Here is a 6,646-nt window from a genome sequence, read left to right on the forward strand (position 1 = left end):
AAAAAAAATAATCTACGGGAGCCTTTTTAGTTCAAGTATATTTGGTTGGCAGAAAATCTAGCTCTATGGGCAGGTGCTCCGCGTCTACCCTACCACTATTATCAGTGTTTATGGGCCATTATAACACTACAACTACCTGTTTGCGAAACGTTTAACCGTGGGAGTGAGCAACAAATGTAGACACACACACACAAAGTCAAACATATAAATGTATCTTTATTTCACAGTCACCGAATAGGTCAGCCATTGATAGGAATACTAAATGTTGTATTTAAGTCTGAAAAGGATAATATACAGTCATTTGTCAATTACTTTCAAAAGGTGCCATTGTCTACACAACAGTAAAATAGTTGCACATGTAATGTTGGTTATATTTACATATTTGTCAGCCAATAATTGATTTCTAAAACATTAAAATGCTGGTGCTTGTCATTTCCTTCGTGATACAGCAGTTTTCAAGTTACACATGCACAATAAGCCTTCAAGTAAAGCAGGCAAACATTGTTATCAATTGTAATTGCTGCTGAGGTACTGATTCTGCCAAATCCACATTGAATTTAAAGTACAGAGCAAAAGATGGTGGTATAATCATTCCACTTGTGATTCTTTCAGTAAAGCTTTACTTTACACACCTCCCTTGGCATGTTTTAATTCTAAACATTCATGCAGTCATAGAGTATGATACTGAACATTGTACATAGTATTTGTCATGTAGGCTACTGTGTGTATTGTGCTGTTATGTATTTATTGTATTTTCCTATCTGACCAAATGCCACACTTGAAGTTCCCCCAGGATAAATAAAGTTATTATTTTCTATTCTATTCTGTTCTAACTGTACAATACCTCAATGAGGCATCTGGTTGGGAGACTAAATACATCCCAGCCAAAAGGTCAAGCCTTATGGCAAGCCTATTGGCTTTATCACAAAGCATTCATAATGCTCTCTATGACAACATCTATAACACACACACGCACATGCACACTTGCTTTTCACACAAATCACAACCCCCCCAAGGAATGCCTCTGAAATCAATCACAGACATAAAACATATACAGAAACACACATCTGGACACAAACTGATATCAAGCTAAGCAACTTAACCCTAACCCACCCAGGAAGATAAGGCAGTTAATCAAAGACACTGATTTTCAAGTTGACACAAGATGCCTCCTAGCTAGGCAACTCCCACTCCGTGGGGAAATAAAATTAACATATTCATTGACCTTCTGAACTTCTGACCTTATAATAATAATAATAATAATACAAATAATAATAAGCTTTTATTCATATAGCACCTTTCATACATAAGAATGCAGCTCAAAGTGCTGTACAATACTGCGCAAAAGAAAGAAAAAGGAACAGATTAAAAAACGAGAACAACCAAAACATCAGCAAAGTGCTGTACAATACAGTGCAAGAGCAGATTAAAAACAAAAGCAACTATAACATAATTAATCAATACAATAAAAGCAGCATCACTCAATCTAGTTGCATAGATAGTTGATCAATACAATAAAATCAGCAGAGATAGCAGCATAGATAAAATGCTAATTGAAAGCTAAATTGAAGAGATAGGTTTTTAACTGGCACTTAAAGATGTTTCATGAGCTTGCTTCCCTGATTTCTTGAGGTACCATATTCCACAGTTTATGGGCATAGTTAATAAATGCCGCATCACCAACTTTCTTTTGGGTTTTGATAGTAACCTTCAATAAGCCAGCAGCAGAGGACCTGAGTGCTCTTGAGGACGTATAGATTGTCAGCGAATCAGTAAGGTAGGATGGTCCCAGCCCATTTAGTGCTTTCAATACGAGGAGAAGGACTTTTAAGTCAATTCTAAACGATACGGGGAGCCAGTGCAGAGCAGTTAAGACTGGAGTGATATGCTCTCTCCTCTTAGTTTTTGTCAGTAGCCTAGAAGCAGAGTTTTGAATTAGTTGGAGTCTGTCTATAGACTTCTTGAGGAGGCCAGTAAAAAGTGCATTACAGTAGTCAAGTCAAGAATGCTACAATCCCAAGAACACCATCCCCAACGTCAAACACGGAGGTGGAAACATTATGCTTTGGGGTTGTTTCTCTGCTAAGGGTACAGGACGACTTCACTGCATTGAGGGGCCAATGGACGGGGCCATGTACCATAAGATCTTGGACGAGAACCTCCTTCCCTCAGCCAAAGCACTGAGGATGGGTCTTCCAGCATGACAATGACCCAAAACATACAGCCAAGGCAACAAAGGAGTGGCTCAAGAAGAAGCACACTAAGGTCATGGAGTGGCCTAGCTAGTCTCCAGACCTTAATCCTATAGAAAATTTGTGGAGGGAGCTGAAGCTTCGAGTTGCCAAGCAAAAGCCTTGAAACCTTCAAGATTTGGAGAGGATCTGTAAAGAAGAGTGGACCAAAATCCCTCCTGAGATGTGTGCAAACCTGGTGACCAACTATAAGACACGTCTGACTTCTGTACTTGCCAGCAAGGGTTTCTCCACCAAGTACTAAGTCGTGTTTTGCTTGGGGATCAAATACTTACTTCCTTCGATCAAATGCAAATGAATTTAGAACTTTATATAATGTGTTTTTTCTGGACATCTTTGTTGATATTCTGTCTCTATTTGTTAAAATAAAAGTACCATAAAAAGTATAGACCCCTAATTTCTTTGTAATCGGGCAAACTAACAAAATCAGCAGGGGATCAAATAATTATTTCCCCCACTGTACATACATTTAAAAATTTTGATTTATTTGTTTTAGGGCTTATAATAATGACAAATTGATTGCTGCATGTGGTTCATTTTTCACTGAGGATAAAGAGGGCAGAGCACACAGGAATGGATAGGCATGCAAAGAGCACCATAACATCATACTGAGCATAAACAGGCTCGTAAATTTTTTAGATTAGATTAGATTCAACTTTATTGTCATTGTGCAGAGTACAAGTACAGAGACAACGAAATGCAGTTAGCGTCTAACCAGAAGTGCAAAATAGCAGAAAGTGCAATGAACAGTATATACAGGTAGTGCAATATATGAGCAGTAAGTAGTGCAGTATAGTATAAGTAGTGCAGTGTAAGCAGTATATGAGTAAGCAGTAGCATTATAAGCAGAATAAATAGGTTGCAGTATAAACAGTGTAGCAGCATATGAGCTGTATAGGTAATGCAGTCTAGCAGTATATATGTATTAACAGTAACATTAAGGTAGATAGCAGAATAAATATAAATATGGAATGCCGTATGAACAGTATAAACCGGTATGTACAGTATGTACAGATATGTGCAGTGTATTAACAGTAGTATTAAAGAAAATATAGGGATATGTGCATTATGAACAGTATAGACAGATATGTAGCCAGCCTCTCGAAGCACTTCATGATGATGGGCGTGAGTGCCACTGGGCGGAAGTCATTTAAGCTCGTTGCCGTGGAGTGTTTTGACACCGGCACGATGGAGGTGGTTTTGAAGCACGCGGGGACAGCTGCTTGGGCTAGGGACAGGTTGAATATGTCAGTCCAAACCTCAGTCAGCTGCACAGCACAGGCCCTGAGGACGCGTCCGGGGATCCCATCAGGACCAGCAGCCTTGCGTGCATTAGTCCTGCTCAGTGCCGCACACACGTCGGTGGGAGATAGAGTGAGGGGCTGGTGATCCACAGGGAGCACAGCCTTGATGGCCATCTCCTTGTTGTCCCTGTCAAAGCGGCCATAGAAGTGGTTCAGCTCATCAGGCAGGGAGGCGTCGACGGAGAGGGGTGAGGTGTTAGTCGGTTTGTCGTCAGTGATGGCCTGGATGCCTTGCCACATGCGTCGGGGGTCAGAGTTGTTCTTGAAGTGGTCCTCTATCCTCAGCTTGTGGTTGTGCTTGGCCTTTTTGATGCCCCTCTGCAGATTAGCCCTGGATGAGCTATAGGCCCGAGCATCCCCTGATCTGAAGGCAATGTCGCGTGCCTTCAGCAGGAGTCGGACCTCACTGTTCATCCATGGCTTCTGATTGGGGAAAGTGGTGATCCGTTTGAGTGTGGTGACACTATTGATGTTGGAATTGATGTAGTCCAAAACAGAGGAGGCATATGAATCAATGTCCGTGTGGGAGTCATGGGTGGCCTGTGTGGCAAACACACCCCAGTCAGTGTTTCCGAAACGCTGCTGGAGCGCTGAGTCAGCACCCTCTGGCCAGACCTTGACTGTCCTCACTGTAGGTTTCACCCGTTTGATGAGTGCTGAGTACTTGGGCAGAAGGAACAATGAGAGGTGGTCAGATTGACCTAGGTGGGGGAGGGGAACGGCTTTGTCAGCATCAGCCATGCTAGTGTATACCTGGTCCAATGTCCTGTCTCCTCTGGTGGGGCATGAGACATTTCGGTGGAATTTGGGCAGTACAGTCTTTAAATTGGAGTGATTGAAGTCACCCGCGACAATGAAGGCTGCCTCGGGATGCAGAGTCTGTTGTTTGCTAATGGCAGTATGCAGTTCTTTCATAGCAATCTTAGCATTAGCATCCGGGGGGATATAGGCTGCCGTGATAACAGTTGACGTGAACTCTCTGGGCAAATAGAAAGGTCTACACTTAACCATGAGAAACTCCAGGTTAGCTGAGCAGTGACTCTCGGTGATGGTAGTGTCCGTGCACCACGTCTTGTTCACATACATGCACAAACCTCCACCTCTGGTCTTACCGGAGTCACCCGCTGTTCTGTCTGCTCGGAGAACGTAGCGCCCTGCTAGCTCGATAGCGTTGTCGGGTACCTCGCTGTTGAGCCAGGTTTCCGTGAAAACCATGATATTACAGTCCGTAATCCATTTGTTTGTGGTGATCCGCAGCCGCAGTTCATCCATCTTGTTTGCCAGGGAACGAACATTAGCGAGGAAAAGGCTAGGTAGTGAGAGTCGGTGTGGAGTTAGCTTTAGCCTAGCTCTCAGCCCACCTCGGCTCCCTCGCCTGTGTTTTCGTTTCCGAGCCGGTCTGGGGCCTCTTCCGGTCGGTGTAGCGGAGTTGGCTGGTCCCGCTGTTTTGGTAATCTCGGGTATAGCATCGATAAAGTTGTCTGGAATGCCGGAACCGATGTCCAGAAGTTCTTGTCGGTTGTACGATATCTACGCTAAACTGTTTTTAGCGAGAATACTTGAGATAAACAAGCAAATAACTACTAATTCGCAAACTCTGAAGAGACACCGGGCGTCGCGATGCATGCGCGCCGCCATCCTAATAATCACTGCACCATAACATTTAGACATATTAGCAATGAACTATGTAACAAGATGCCAACTTATCTGACTGAAAAAGTATGCCACCAGTGTTCGGGATGACTCAATTTCAATTACTGTTACAGTATGATGATTGTTAAAATATATAATCAGATCGAGTTTATAAAAAAAAAATAAAAAAAAAAGTAAACAACAGTAGTTTCGTAAACAAAGCATCCACCAAAGATAAAGTACTTGAACCTATCTGAGGAATAAGATATGAGCTGAGAGGAACTAGGTTCCTCTGTCAGAGTGGCTTTGCAAAAAAAAGGAAAGAATAGAGGCAAAAAAGTTTAGTTGTTTTGATATCCATTTACATGCCAGTATATTATACCCATAATATGGAAACAAATAACTGGCAATTAACTATGCAGATAAAAGACACATTTTGAAGTCTGGAGAAGATCGAAGGTCTTGTTAGCCCCAGTAAGAAATCTACAGTAATTGTTGAAATTTCAGAGCACATTTTGATTCACATGGTCTTTTTAGCCGTGAATTCATAAATTTAAACCACTTTCAGAAAAAAAAAAACTCTTCCAAAACTGAACATGGAGTTATGGATCATTTGTGCAGTCATAAGAGAGCTCTCTTATGAGGTCTAGTGTTGATTCCAGGCTTTGCGTTTGCCTTTGGAGCCTGCTATTGGTGTCTGTCAACATGAGGACCAAAGAGACGTCAATGAAAGTCAGGGACGAAACTGACATTTCAGAATTTTTTTTACCAGAAACATAGCCTTAAACCTACTAAAATCAATAGTTTGGAACATCATTTAAAGGAAAGAAAGCTCTGGTGAGCTCAGAAATTGCAAACTGCCTGGTAGGCCAAGGAAGACTTCTACAGTGGATGACCGAAGAATGCTCACCATGATTAAGAAAACCCCCAAAACAACTGTCCCACAGATCAGGAACATGTGAGAAAACGTGTTCTTTATTTGAAGGAGAAGACAAACTACTTCTTACTTTTAGCTATTTATTTATATGTCAGGATTCTAGGCTTGTACAAGGACCACTTTTGGCGAAGAAAATCACAGTCAGCAAACTGTTAATCTGTAACCAACCTTCCAAAAATGGATACATTCAAAATGTCAAACAAAGCATTTACAATATACAAAATGATTGTGATTGGCTATTTGGTTGGGGAGGAGCCGCGATTTAGACTTGGCTCTCCTCTCGTTGGTGTTTTAGGCTAGTCCTAGCCCCTGACACTCGATCCGTTCCAGGTAGAGATATCGCCGGTCCGTTCCCTCTGGGGAACGAGTTGACCTGCTGAAGAAAACATACACCTACTCTGATTTGTCCTTTCCTAGCCTAGTATTTTTCCATTACATCATCCTTATGTTATGTGTGTGTTGCAGCATCCATCTTGATGACCTGACCCTACCCTCTTCATGTATTAATCCAACGTACCATG

The sequence above is a fragment of the Argentina silus genome, assembly GCF_951799395.1.
Source record: "Argentina silus genome assembly, chromosome: Y".
In the NCBI taxonomy this organism is placed as follows: Eukaryota; Metazoa; Chordata; class Actinopteri; order Argentiniformes; family Argentinidae; genus Argentina; species Argentina silus.